Below are 15,139 nucleotides of genomic sequence, written 5' to 3'. Positions count from 1 at the left end.
CTAAACCAGGTCTAAACCAGGTCTGAACCAGGTCTAAAACCAGGCTAAACCAGACTAAACCAGGTCTAAACCAGGACTAAACCAGGACTAAACCAGGTCTAAACCAGGACTAAAACCAGGTCTAAACCAGGACTAAACCAGGACTAAACCAGTCTAACCAGACTAAACCAGGTCTAACCACACCAGGTCTAAACCAGGACTAAACCAGGTCTAAACCAGACTAAACCAGCTAAACCGTCTAAACCAGGACTAAACCAGGTCTAAACCAGGTCTAATCCAGGTCTAAACCAGGTCTAACCAGGACTAAACCAGGTCTACTAAACCAGGTCTAAACCCTTAAACAGGTCTAAACCAGGTCTAAACAGGTTAAACCAGGACTAAACGGTCTAAACCCAATAAACTAAACCAGGTCTAAACAGGACAGGACTAAACCAGGACTAAACCAGGTCTAAAACCAGGTCTAAACCAGGACTAAACCAGGACTAAACCAGGTCTAACCCTAAAAGGTCTAAACCAGACTAAACCAGGACTAACCAGGACTAAACCAGGACTAAACCAGGTCTAAACCAGGTTAAACCTAAACCAGGACTAAACCAGGACTAAACCAGGTTAAACCAGGACTAAACCAGGTCTAAACCAGGACTACCAGTCTAAACCAGGTCTAAACCAGGACTAAACCAGGACTAAACCAGGTCTAAACCAGGACTAAACCAGACTAAACAGGTTAAACCAGGACTAAACCAGGTCTAAACCAGAAACCAGGACTAAACCAGGTCTAAACCAGGACTATAACCAGTAAACCAGGGACTCTAACCAGGACCAGGTCTAAACCAGGTCTAAACCAGGACTAAACCAGGAAAACCAGGACTAAACCAGGTCTAAACCAGGACTAAACCAAGGACTAAACCAGGTCTAAACCAGGTCTAAAAACCAGTCTAAACCAGGACTAAACCAGACTAACCAGGCTAAAAGGTCTAAACTAAGAGAGAAACGGTTTTAGTGGTTTATTGCTTTTTATAAAGATACGGAAAAATAGTGAAATAAACAACAGGATCATGTGGAGCAGGTGAATATGAACATTTTAAAACCAAAAAACGAGCCCGTCGATGTCCATTTGTAAATATTTAGTCGTAAATGATGTTTTATTTATCGTGGTAGTAAAACCGGCATCAAATATCACACTGTTCACCTTCAAATCCCGTCAGGTTTGACATTCTGGGTTATACCAACAGTGTCCAGCGTGTCCCTGTTCTAATATCAAAACCCCATTCTGTTTCCATTCATAAATCATACCCAGAATGCTTTGCTCTTTCCACCATAGGATCTTTGTTTAACGCTGCCCATTCACAGCCAACAGAGCTCAGACTAGGGACTAGGAACTAAACCAGGACCCAGGTCTAAACCAGGTAAACCTAAACCAGGGTCTAAAAAACCAGGAACCAGGTTAAACCAGGAACCAGGTCTAAACCAGGACTAAACCAGGTCTAAACCAGGTCTAAACCAGGAGTCTAATTAAACCAGTCTAAACCCTCTAAACCAGGACTAAACCAGGTCCTAAACCAGGTCTTAAAACCAGGACTAAATCAGCGTCTAAACCAGGACTAAACCAGTTCTAACCAGGTCTCAACCAGTCTAAACCAGGAACCAGTCTAAACCAGGTCTAAACCAGGGACTAAACCAGGACTAACCAGGTCTAAACCAGGTCTAAACCAGGTCTAAACCAGGGACTAAAGCAGTCTAAACCAGGTCTAAACCAGGACTAAACCAGGTCTAAACCAAACCAGGTCTCTAACCAGGACTAAACCAGGTCTAAACCAGGTAAATCTAGAAACCAAACCATCTAAACCAGACTAAACCAGGTCTAAACTAAACCAAGTCTAAACCAGGTCTAAACCAAGTCTAAACCAGGACTAAACCAGGTCTAAACCAGGTCTAAACCAGGTCTAAAACTAAGGCTAGAGAAACGGTTTTAGTGGTTTATTGCTTTTTATAACAAGATACAGACAAAATAGTGAAATAAACAACAGGATCATGTGGAGCAGGTTAATTGAACATTTTAAAACCAAAAAACGAGTCTCACTGCAGCAGTTAGACCCGTCGATGTCCATTTGTAAATATTTAGTCGTAAATGATGTTTTATTTATCGTGGTAGTAAAACCGGCATCAAATATCACACTGTTCACCTTCAAATCCCCGTCAGGTTTGACATTCTGGGTTATACCAACAGTGTCCCAGCGTGTCCCTGTTCTAATATCAAAACCCCATTCTGTTTCCATTCATAAATCATTACCCAGAATGCTTTGCTCTTCCACCATAGGATCTTTGTTTACACGCTGCCCATTCACAGCCAACAGAGCTCAGCGGGACTAGAACTAAACCAGGTCTAAACCTAAACCAGGACTAAACCAGGACTAAAACCAGGTCTAACCAGTCTAAACCAGGACTAAACCAGACTAACCAGGTCTAAATCAGGTCTAACCAGGACTAAACCAGGACTAAACCAGGTCTAATCAGGTCTAAACCAGGTCTAAACCAGGACTAACCAGGACTAATCAGGTCTAAACCAGGTACTAAACAGGACTAATCCGGTTAAACCAGGACTAAACCAGGACTAATCCAGGAGACTAAAACCAGGTCTAAACCAGGTCTAACCAGACTAAACCAAACCAGTCTAAACCAGGACTAAACCAGGTCTAACCAGCTAACCAGGACTAAACCAGGGTCTAAACCAGGTCTAACCAGGACTAAAACCAGGAAAACGGTCTAAACAGGTCTAAACAGGACTAAACAGGTCTAAACCAGGACTAAACCAGGTCTAAACCAACACTAAACCAGGTCTAAACCAGGACTAACCAGGTCTAAACCAGGACTAAACAGGTCAGGACTAAACCATGTCTAAACCGGTCTAAACCAGGATAAACCAGGACTAAACCAGGACTAAACTAAACCAGGTAAAACCTAAACAGGTCTAAACAGGTTAAACCAGGCTAAACATCTAACAACTAAACCAGGACTAAAACGGTTAAACCAACTAACCAGGTTAACCAGGTTAACCAGGATAACCAGGAATAGAATAAACCAGTTACCAGTGTCTAAAAGTCCTAAGTCTCAGCTTTTTGTCAGTTCTTCTGAACATGTTTTAAAACGTGAACACAGACCAATAATTAAAACATAAATCCTTCCAAAACTGTCCTTCTTCTGACTTCTGGAGTACGACTTTGGCGAACGGGGGGATGATAAAAACGCGGTAATTGGGCTGAAACTGAACCCCGCTGTCGTTTGTGCGTTCGCCGCGAGAGCGCGAAGGAAGAGGAAGCAATACGGTCTGCGCTTGAATGGAGACTCTAACTTTAGCTCCAGTCCAAAATAGCATGTCATTTCCTCACATCGAAATTGTTAAATCCGCTCTTTTTCAGCCGAGGAGATCATTACCAGCCTCATAATGCCCGAAAAAAAAAAAAAAAAAAAATCACGTTCTTCTTTTATAATTTTGCTTGAACTTTTACAGAATGTCTTTATAATAGCTTCTAGGAATAACTTAAAGAGGGGGGCATTACGCAAAATCGGTTTTATTTTGGCTTTCTACGATGTTGTAATGTTTCTCTCTCGTCAGAAACAAGCCCGGAGAGGTTTTTAGACGTCATCCGAGCGCGTTCCAGTCATTTAAAGGTTGTATAGAGGATTTTTTCAGGGAAGAAAAATACAGCGACAGTCCTTTGTCAAACCTCCTCCCGCCTCTTTACTCTAGAAATCACACTTGTTTACATCCAGTGCGTCTTCAGAATTACTGTTGAAGTTTCCTGTCTAGAAATAATTTAATGACCGACGCGTCAGTTTTTAGACCCTTCGTCCGCTTCGGTCGCGCCGTCGCTGGAAGGAATCTCCAAGAATCACCTCAGTCTGTCTTCGCTCCTTTTCTCCTTCTCTTCTTCTTTCAGCGACCTCAAAAAACGGACTTTCTTTTGCGTTGAACCGGTCGTGGAATCTCGTCCGCCGTCGCGAAAAACTTTGCGAAAAACGAATTGCGAGGAAGCGACAGTTTGAAAAAGCCTCTAAGAACCGCTGCATAAACCACGTAATCCCCGCGCGCCGAGAGTCAGTTACACTAGAAACGTAGGGAGTTTGATTGACAACCTAACAGCCAATAGATAAAGAGGGAGCCTCGTTGTCTATTGGCTGATGTTTGTCTTGACTCACTACGTCCACAGTTGATAGATTTTCATTCTTTTTTTTTTGGTCATCATAATTACAAGGCTGCTGCGTCTCTGTAATGGTATTTTAAACTTTCAATGACAATTTGAACCTAAAAAAAAAATCCTCCATACAACCTTTAACGATCTCTCCCGGGCCTATTCAAACCGTTTTTATGGCGAGCGGTAAGATCGACAACCTCGCAAATCTACGTCGCCCGGGCTCCGACGCGACAATTCTCCAGAAATATTCAAAACCGTGATGTGAAACTGTACACAATAGACTCTGTTCACGCTTACTGTACGTCACGAACCAGAAAGACGTTTGGAAACACGCGACGAGAACTTCCGGCGGGTTGTGTTCTCGGTAGTAAATCTGAAAAAATCTAGGAAAAATTAGAAAAGTGCCTTGTTTACATGAGAGCTTTAATTCAGATTAAAAATTTAATTCTGAATAAAAATTAATTCCACTTTTAAAAAAAACACGTAAACACTTAATTCCTAATGATTATTCGGAATTAAATTTATTCGGAATTAAATTTAATCCTAATTAAGTGGGTGGTTTATTCCGATTTTAAAGCTGAATTAATTTATTCCGTGATCATGTAAACATTTATTCCGCTTAAAAAATAATTCCGGTTGTTCATGTGTGTTGGATCAACCTTCTGACGCGAGGACGCACAACAAACGTTTGGATCATGTTTGTGTCGCCGTTAACACCGCGAGACAAACTCATCTCAAGTTATCATCATGAAGTCATAAAACAGACGTGACTTTTAAAATGTAATCCCCTACAGATTACAGATTACATACCCCAAAATGTAGTTTGTAACGGAATCCATTAAATTACTTAAAGTGAGTAATGTAATTGAAATATTGGATTATTTGATTTGCTTAGAGAAACAAAGACGAGGAAATTAAGATGTTTTGTCTGATAAAAGAAAATTAAAAAACCCAGACTTTACTGAACCAAATTAAAAATATTATTGATAGAAGATGAAGAAACACGGGCCATGCAGCATGATTTAGTCCTGTTAAATCCTGGTTTAGACCTGGTTTTAGACCTGGTTTAGACCTGGTTTAGACCTGGTTTAGACCTGGTTTTAGACCTGGTTTAGACCTGGTTTTAGACCTGGTTTAAGACCTGGTTTTAGACCTGGTTTAGACCTGGTTTTAGACCTGGTTTAGACCTGGGTTTAGACCTGGTTTAGACCTGGTTTAGACCTGGTTTAGACCTGGTTTAGACTGGTTTAGACCTGGTTTAGACCTGGTTTAGACCTGGTTTAGACCTGGTTTTAGACCTGGTTTAGACCTGGTTTAGACCTGGTTTTAGACCTTTTAGACCTGGTTTAGACCTGGTTTAGACCTGGTTTAGACCTGGTTTTAGACCTGGTTTAAACCTGGTTTTAGACCTGGTTTAGACCTGGTTTTAGACCTGGTTTAGACCTGGTTTAGACCTGGTTTAGACCTGGTTTAGACCTGGTTTAGACCTGGTTTAGACCTGGTTTTAGACCTGGTTTTAGACCTAGTTTAGTCCTGTTTTAGACCTAGTTTAGACCTGTTTAGAGTTTACCTGGTTTGGTTTAGACCTGGTTTAGACCTGTTTAGTCCTGGTTTAGACCTGGTTTAGACCTGGTTTACCTGGTTTAGTCCTGGTTTAGACTGGTTTAGTCCTGGTTTAGTCCTGTTTAGACCTGGTTTAGTCCTGTTTAGTCCTGGTTTAGACCTGGTTTAGTCCTGGTTTAGACCTGGTTTAGACCTGGTTTAGACCTGGTTTAGTTTCCGGCAATGAGTTGGAATTATCGAAAAAAAAAAAAAAAAAAGAGAGATTTAGCCCAAAATGTGAAAATAGGAAAATACCGCCGTGTAATCCATTTATTCCAACACAGTAAAGTAAATCCTTCTCTGTCCACACAGCTTTGAGCACATTTGTTTACGTTTTACAGAAATAAAACTTAAAACTGCATGGCTCATTTGCATAAACTAAACGCTCAAAAAAACAGCTCGCTCCTTGTGCGCTGATGCGGTTCAGCTTCTGTCGGACTAAAGGACACAGTGACTCAGTGGAATCTGAGTGTTCTTTCTGTGACAGAGGGGTGTTCTGCTGGTGGTGAGTCTGTTCTGTGCTTCTGTCGTGTTGGAGATGATTCACGTTAAACTTTTCAGAGATTATACGTCTGCAGGTCGTACGCACAGACACACGTTTATATGAATGGACATATATTTTAGCATTTTGTCAGTGAATTACTTCGCGGCGCACAGACCTACATCAGAGTATCAGCGTTTTCAGGTGTCCACAAAGTGCCGGATCAGATCTGTACTCGGATGAATTTGTGGGAGCTGGAGGCATCGGATCGTTCCGTCTCTGGAGCCGTTTTCCGATCGGATTAGTGTGAACGAACACTGCATCCACGACGAAAACGACTCGAATACGAACTCGTGTGGACGGGGCCTTAGTTTTTTGCAGTGTGCCTTTATTTATTTAGATTATTTTTATTATTCATACATTTTATTATTATTGTTTTATCTATTGATTCTGTTAGTTCCTTTTGTTTGAGTTTAATGTTGGGTTTGGAAACTGTCTTGTTTCTAAAACGTGCCGTAGAAATAAAGTTGGATTGGACCGGATTATCGCCAAAAAAAACAACATTTCCACGGAAACAAGGCCGAAGTCAGGTCTGTGGAGATGCAAGCCCGCTCACAGCGAAGACGCGTGTTTTTGTACGCGTGCGATAAAAACACCTATAACGAGAACAGGTTTTATTGAAGTTTAAGTTTTATTTTGGGTAAACGCCGTCCTTTTTTTAAACTTTCGGAATACTCCCTCATCGCGGCCAATCGGATCTCGTTATTTCCCGAAGTCTTGCGCTGCCCATAAACCATTGAATATATAATGGTCACTCTGGTTTGATTTTCCATTTTAACCGTGCATCTGTAAATCATTAGGTTTTGAGCGTGGCCCCTCCTCCTCCTCCTCGTCCTCCTCCTCGTCGTCTTCCTCGTCTCTTTAAGAGTCTGAAGTAGGTAATGCGTTTCCAGTACTCAGTGATCTCATGTTCATTTCGCGCAGTGCAGCTAAGGTAACTTTACTCGTGTTGTCTTGGGGTTTTGGCAGTCGCCGGAGGAAAAGCTGAGTCCCGCTGAGCTCTGTTGGCTGTGAATGGGCAGCGTGTAAACAAAGATCCTATGGTGGAAAGAGCAAAGCATTCTGGGTATGATTTATGAATGGAAACAGAATGGGGTTTTGATATTAGAACAGGGACACGCTGGGACACTGTTGGTATAACCCAGAATGTCAAACCTGACGGGGATTTGAAGGTGAACAGTGTGATATTTGATGCCGGTTTTACTACCACGATAAATAAAACATCATTTACGACTAATTAAGTATGAACCACAGACGAAATATTTACAAATGAACATCGACAGACTCTAACTGCTGCAGTGAGACTCATTTTTTGGTTTTAAAATGTTCATATTCACCTGCTCCACATGATCCTGTTGTTTATTTCACTATTTTGTCTGTATCTTGTTATAAAAAGCAATAAACCACTAAAACCTGTTTCTCTTAGCCTTAGTTTAGTCCTGGTTTAGACCTGGTTTAGACCTGGTTTAGTTCTATTTTAGACCTGGTTTAGATCTGGTTTAGACCTGGTTTAGACCTGGTTTAGTCTTGGTTTAGTCCTGGTTTAGACCTGGTTTAGTCTGGTTTAGACCTGGTTTAGACTGGTTTAGTCCTGGTTTAGACCTGGTTTAGACCTGGATTAGTCCTGGTTTAGACCTGGTTTAGTTTCCTGGTTTAGACCTGGTTTAGACCTGGTTTAGTCCTGGTTTAGTCCTGGTTTAGACCTGGTTAGACCTGGTTTAGTCCTGGTTTAGACCTGGTTTAGACCTGGTTTAGACCTGGTTTAGATCCTGGTTTAGTCCTGGTTTAGACCTGGTTTAGACCTGGTTTTTAGACCTGGTTTAGACCTGGTTTAGACCTGGTTTAGAGTTCCTGGTTTAGACCTGGTTTAGTCCTGGTTTAGACCTGGTTTAGACCTGGTTTAGACTGGTTTAGTCCTGGTTTTAGTTCTGGTTTAGACTGGTTTTCTGGTTTAGACCTGGTTTAGACCTGGTTTAGACCTGGTTTAGACCTGGTTTAGACCTGGTTTAGTGGTTTAGTCCTGGTTTAGCTGGTTTAGACCTGGTTTAGTCCTGGTTTAGACCTGGTTTAGACCTGGACCTGGTTAGACCTGGTTTTAGACCTGGTTTAGTACCTGGTTTAGTCCTGGTTTAGACCTGGTTTAGACCTGGTTTAGTCCTGGTTTAGACCTGGTTTAGACCTGGTTTAGACCTGGTTTAGACCTGGTTTCCTGGTCCTGGTTAGACCTGGTTTAGACCTGGTTTTAGACCTGGTTTAGACCTGGTTTAGACCTGGTTTAGTTTAGTCCTGGTTTAGACCTGGTTTAGACCTGGTTTTCCTTGGGTTTAGACCTGGTTTAGACCTGGTTTAGTCCTGGTTTAGTCCTGGTTTAGACCTGGTTTAGACCTGGTTTAGACCTGGTTTAGTTCTAGTCCCGCTGAGCTCTGTTGGCTGTGAATGGGCAGCGTGTAAACAAAGATCCTATGGTGGAAAGAGCAAAGCATTCTGGGTATGATTTATGAATGGAAACAGAATGGGGTTTTGATATTAGAACAGGGACACGCTGGGACACTGTTGGTATAACCCAGAATGTCAAACCTGACGGGGATTTGAAGGTGAACAGTGTGATATTTGATGTCGGTTTTACTACCACGATAAATAAAACATCATTTACGACTAAATATTTACAAATGGACATCGACGGGCTCGTTTTTTGGTTTTAAAATGTTCATATTAACCTGCTCCACATGATCCTGTTGTTTATTTCACTATTTTGTCTGTATCTTGTTATAAAAAGCAATAAACCACTAAAACCGTTTCTCTTAGCCTTAGTTTAGTCCTGGTTTAGACCTGGTTTAGACCTGGTTTAGACCTGGTTTAGTCCTGGTTTAGACCTGGTTTAGTCCTGGTTTAGTCCTGGTTTAGACCTGGTTTAGACCTGGTTTAGTCCTGGTTTAGTCCTGGTTTAGTCCTGGTTTAGACCTGGTTTAGGCCTGGTTTAGACCTGGTTTAGACCTGGTTTAGACCTGGTTTAGTCCTGGTTTAGTCCTGGTTTAGTCCTGGTTTAGACCTGTTTAGACCTGGTTTACCTGGTTTTTACTGGTTTAGACCTGGTTTAGACCTGGTTTACCTGGTTTAGATCTGGTTTAGACCTGGTTTAGACCTGTTTTAGACCTGGTTTAGTCCTGGTTTAGTCCTGGTTTAGACCTGGTTTAGACCTGGTTTAGACCTGGTTTAGACCTGGTTTAGACCTGGTTTAGACCTGGTTTAGACCTGGTTTAGTTTACCTGCTTTAGACCTGGTTTAGACTAGTTTTAGACCTGGTTTAGTTCTGGTTTAGACCTGGTTTAGACCTGGTTTAGACCTGGTTTAGACCTGGTTTAGTTCTATTTTAGACCTGGTTTACCTGGTTTAGACCTGGTTTAGTTCTATTTTAGACCTGGTTTAGACCTGGTTTAGACCTGGTTTAGTTCTGGTTTAGACCTGGTTTAGTCCTGGTTTAGACTGGTTTAGACCTGGTTTAGACCTGGTTTAGGTTTAGATCCTGGTTTAGTTTCTGGTTTAGTTTAGACCTGGTTTAGCTGGTTTACCTGTTTAGACCTGGTTTAGACCTGGTTTAGTCCTGGTTTAGACCTGGTTTAGACCTGGTTTAGACCTGGTTTAGTAAACATTAAAATCCCGCCATGTAATCCATTTATTCCCACAAAGTAACTGTAATCCAATTACTACTCACTGAAACAGTAACTGTAACTGAATACAGTTACTCATAATTTGTACTCTGATTACATAACTCAGATACATGTAATCTGTTACTCCCCAACACTGTGGATACCTGCTCAAATGAGTATCTAGTATCGATACTAGTTTTAGTATCTACTTAGATACTATAGTATATCTAGTTTTAGTATCGATACTAGTTTTAGTAGTAGATACTAGTAGTATTTACTACTTTAGTATCGATACTAGTTTAGTATCGATACTAGTTTTTAGTAGATACTAGCTATTTTAGATACGATACTAGGTAGATACTAGTTTTAGTATACTAGTTTTAGGATACTAGTTTTTAGTATGGATACTAGTTTTAGTTTTAGTATCGATACTAGTAGTATTACTAGTTTTTATATACTATCGATACTAGTTTTAGTATCGATACTAGTTTTAGTATCGATACTAGTTTTAGTATCGATACTAGTTTTAGTATGGATACTAGTTTTAGTATCGACTAGCTTTAGTATCGATACTAGTTTAGTATCGATACTAGTTTTAGTATCGATACTAGTTTTAGATACTAGTTTTAGTATCGATACTAGTTTTAGATACTAGTTTTAGTATCGATACTAGTTTTAGTATATACTAGTTTTAGTATGGATACTAGTTTTAGTATCGATACTAGTTTTAGTATCGATACTAGTTTTAGTATCGATACTAGTTTTAGTATCGATACTAGTTTTAGTATGATCACACACTACGACGACACCAGGACTGAACATCAGTACAAACCAGATCCTCGTCGCCCCTCGTGTCTTGTCACATATTTGAAGATCCTATTTTTACAAGAGAAACTATGAATCATCTTTCACATTTTTTAAAAACATAATTCTCCAAAACACAACCGCAATTTACTGCATTGGCAGAGCAAACTTTGGAAAAGTTGAATCCCAGATGCAGGGCTCGTTTGGTGAGGACCAAAACAACCGTAACTCTTGTGAAGTTTGCCAAAATGACTCAGCTGTAACTCTTCTATAACACTGCTGCAAGATTACACACAATCCAATAAAAACGCCATTACCAAATCTGATTTTTTCAAGCAAACCTATTCTTAAAATCGATTTTTCAAAATTTTTTACCATATTATAGTTGTTTCCTTCTCATTTGCCTTTTCAAAGTTGTATTTGTGCATGTTTGACCAATCTTTATTTACTTATTTAAATACTTACATACATTTTCTTAACTGGCATTTTGGAACAAATGAAAAAGAATGAGAATGTCGATTACTTGAGACGGTTGGAAGAGAAAGAGCAGAACAAGAGCACAGACAAAAATCCCACACGTCTTTTACTTGCAAAACGTCACATTTTGGTAACAGACATGAACATTGACACAGACAGTGGCTCCGTCTTTTCTGCTTCACTCGAGGAAAAACTAAAACTAAAACACAACGCTTCCCACGCTGGTCCAGCTTTCCCACAATCAGGGAAGAATTTATCTCGCAAAACGTCACATTTTGCAAGTAAAACAAGAAGTAAGACAGTACAAAAGAAAAAAAATCTGAAGTTTGGTGATGTGATGTGCAGCGATCCACAGTGTTGGGGAGTAACAGATTACATGTACCAGAGTAATCAGAGTACAAATTATGAGTAACTGTATTCAGTTACAGTTACTGTTTCAGTGAGTGGTAATTGGATTACAGTTACTTTGTTGAAATGAATGGATTACACAGCGGGATTTTCCTGTTTTCACATTTCGGGGTATTCCCTTTTTTTTTTTTTTTTTTTTTCAGTAATTCCACTCATTGCCGGACACTAAACCAGGTCTAAAACCAGGTCCAAACCAGTTCTAAACTTGGTCTAAAACCAGGACTAAACCAGGACTAAAGCAGGACTAAAGCAGGACTAAAACCAGGTCCAAAACAGGTCTAAAACCAGGTCTGAACCAAGTCTAAACCAGGTCTAAACCAGGTCTAAACCAGGTCTAAACCAGGTCTAAAAACCAGTCTAAACCAGGTCTAAACCAAGTCTAAACCAGGTCTAAAACCAGGACTAAACCAGGACTAAAGCAGGACTAAAACCAAGTCTAAACCAGGTCTAAACCAGGTCTAAAACCAGGTCCAAACCAGTTCTAAACTTGGTCTAAAACCAGGACTAAACCAGGACTAAAGCAGGACTAAAACCAGGTCCAAACCAGGTCTAAAACCAGGTCTGAACCAAGTCTAAACCAGGTCTAAACCAGGTCTAAACCAGGTCTAAACCAGGTCTAAACCAGGTCTAAAACCAGGACTAAACTAGGACTAAACCAAGTCTAAACCAGGTCTAAACCAAGTCTAAACCAGGTCTGAACCAGTTCCAAACTTTGTCTAAAACCAGGTCTAAACCAGGTCTAAACCAGGTCTAAACCAAGTCTAAACCAGGTCTAAACCAAGTCTAAACCAGGTCTAAACCAGGTCTAAACCAGATCTAAACCAAGACTAAACCAGGTCTAAAACAGGATTTAACAGGACTAAACGATGCTGCGTGGACCGTGTCTCCTCTTCTTCTATCAATAATATTTTTAATTACAGTTAAGTAAGTCTGGGCTTTTTTATTGTCTTTTAGCAGATAAAACTTCTTATGTGAAGATTTCCTCGTCTTTGCTTCTCTACAACAAATCAAGTAATCCAAAGTATTCAGATTACATTACTCACTTTAAGTAATTTAATAGATTATGTTACAAACTACATTTTGGTGTATGTAATCTGTAATCTGTAGGGGAATTACATTTTTAAAGTCACCTTCCCAACACTGGTTTTTCCATCGGAGGGACTGACAACTTCACGGCTCTTTGTTGTGATCACGTTTACGGCGACGTCAGCTCCCACTGGACACCGCAGTTTTCTAATGTGGAAGTCAGTGGGTTTGTTTGTTTTATTAAATCATTTTAGATGAATTAAGTCGTCCCTCACTATAATGAGGTTCACCTTTCGCGGCCTCACTGTTTTCCAGATTATTTTTTGTGCAATTGTGCATGTTTTTTGTTTGTTTTTTACAGTGTATGAAAGTGCATTGTGTTCATACTGTGAAGATATCGTATCGTGACACTTGGATATCGTTACACCCCTAATATTTACTGCTTTTTATAAAGAAATACAATTAATATTATGCAGAAAAATTGAAAAATGAATCTCCTAGGACCTGAACTCTTGCATGGCTTTATTGATTTCTCTTGATATTTGGATTGATTGGGATCTGATGAGTGCAAAAACAAAGAATAATATTTTTTCATGATGTAGTTTCTGACAAAAACGATGTCCACATATGATACATAAACCATTAATTTTATACTTTAATAATTTTAATGGAACACAGTAAAGTCACAATTGAAGCCTGTGCATTTTGGTTCGTCCCTCCACAATATTTTCTAGTATTTTTACAACATAATGATGAATTTGAAATCTTGCATTTATGGAAATGAGTACGAATTAATGTTGATTGTTTTAAATGTTCAGTGATGAATTGGATTGTGGTTATTTTAAGGAGACACTGTTCATGATGAAATGTTGCTGTTAAGAGTCGGTTTAATAATTTCTTTAATGTATTTTGTACTTGCCCGAGGTCTGAAAATGGAAAAAATCTGGCACAGAGCATCTTTTCTCCCTAAAATTTATGTTTTTGGTTCACTGTCCTTGTTTTAAATAAATAAATACATGAATAATAATAAGTATAACAAAGATTGGGTTCACACTTGTCCATATATCATCAAAAATTTGAAAAAAAAAAAAATATATATATAGCGATACCTAGTGTTGGGAAGGTGACTTTTAAAATGTATTCACCTACAGATTACAGATTACATACACCAAAATGTAGTTTGTAACGTAATCCATTAAATTACTTAAAGTGAGTAATGCAGGGGTGTCAAACTCATTTTGGTCCGGGGGCCGTATCCAACCGACTTTGATCCCAAAGGGGCCGGATCAGAAAACTCATGTCATATAAACCCCAAAAATAACAATAAGTTCAAATATTTGTGCAGAGAAACACAAATCTATTACAGAAATCTTTTTTTAATTGATGAACTCTTTCTTTTACAAAATATTATATTATTATGAACAACCTGAAACTTTAAGAAAAATGCAATTTCAACACAATGTTTTAACATGAACTTGTATGTAAATAGGAATAAGTCATTTTTTCTTGTAAAATCCTGCACTCGGCTCCACTTTTCTCATGTTGGACATTTTTCTGATGAGGGTGTCACGGTCAACAGTCAAAACGATCGTCCTTTAAGAGCGTTTGGAAAGAGACAAGTCTTCATTTGTGCTGCTCTGGTGGGAGGGGCCACGTACAGAGACGCTGGAGACGCTGCTGTGATAAACACCACAGAAAATTAACAGTATTTTAATAAAAAATAGAATCAAAAAATTTTAGTAGAAAATCAGCCGAGGGCCAGATTAAAGGTCTTGGAGGGCCGGATCTGGCCCCCGGGCCGCATGTTTGACACCTGTGGAGTAATGTAATCTGAATACTCCTGGACACACTGAAGGAAGGTAGAAGTTACACGGCTGCAGGCGCCATTACGGAATAAATGAATCTTTGGTTTGTTACATAAAGAAGAAAGAAAATAACATAAGGATGAAAACAGCAGTAAGTTTTAAGAAGGACACGTAAAGGCTTGTAACTGTCCTGTCTGAGAAAAGTGTTGAAATGCATGAGTGTTGAAGAGTTTTACAGACTTAAAACATAATAACTGTAAAAAATAAAGCTGACTACTTCGCAGATTTCACCTAACGCGGGTTATTTTTAGAACGTAACCCTCCGCGATAAATGATGGACCAGTGTATTGTTATTTAAAATGTCCAAATTATCACACAACACAAGCACAAAAGGTTTTCTTTAAGCACCATAATTTCCTCCACGAAGAACAAAACAGCCTGTCCAGATCTGCACAAACATGTTCTGTGATGTGATTCTTGAATTAGTTTAAGATAAATACAGTTTGCCATTGCTCAACCACAAAAACGTACTGATTATTGTGAGTTGGAAGGACTTCGTTAAACCGTAAGATAAATACGACGAGTTTGTGGAGCCAATCCCAAAACAAATGATACAGTTCAAGAGAAATGTGGGTA

The 15,139-nt window shown here is 39.5% G+C and overlaps 1 protein-coding gene across 2 annotated transcripts in view; it reads right to left on the bottom strand.

The window, feature by feature from the left end:
• Positions 1–15,139, bottom strand: part of cpeb3 (cytoplasmic polyadenylation element binding protein 3) — a 214,335-nt gene that overhangs the window by 74,911 nt on the left and 124,285 nt on the right. The window lies entirely within an intron of this gene.

The sequence above is a fragment of the Boleophthalmus pectinirostris genome, unplaced genomic scaffold, assembly GCF_026225935.1.
Source record: "Boleophthalmus pectinirostris isolate CB_2022bp ecotype Guang Dong unplaced genomic scaffold, ASM2622593v1 HiC_scaffold_5, whole genome shotgun sequence".
NCBI classification, from domain to species: domain Eukaryota; kingdom Metazoa; phylum Chordata; class Actinopteri; order Gobiiformes; family Gobiidae; genus Boleophthalmus; species Boleophthalmus pectinirostris.
Note: the sequence above shows the minus strand (reverse complement) of the source record. Positions and strands in the feature narration are given on the sequence as shown.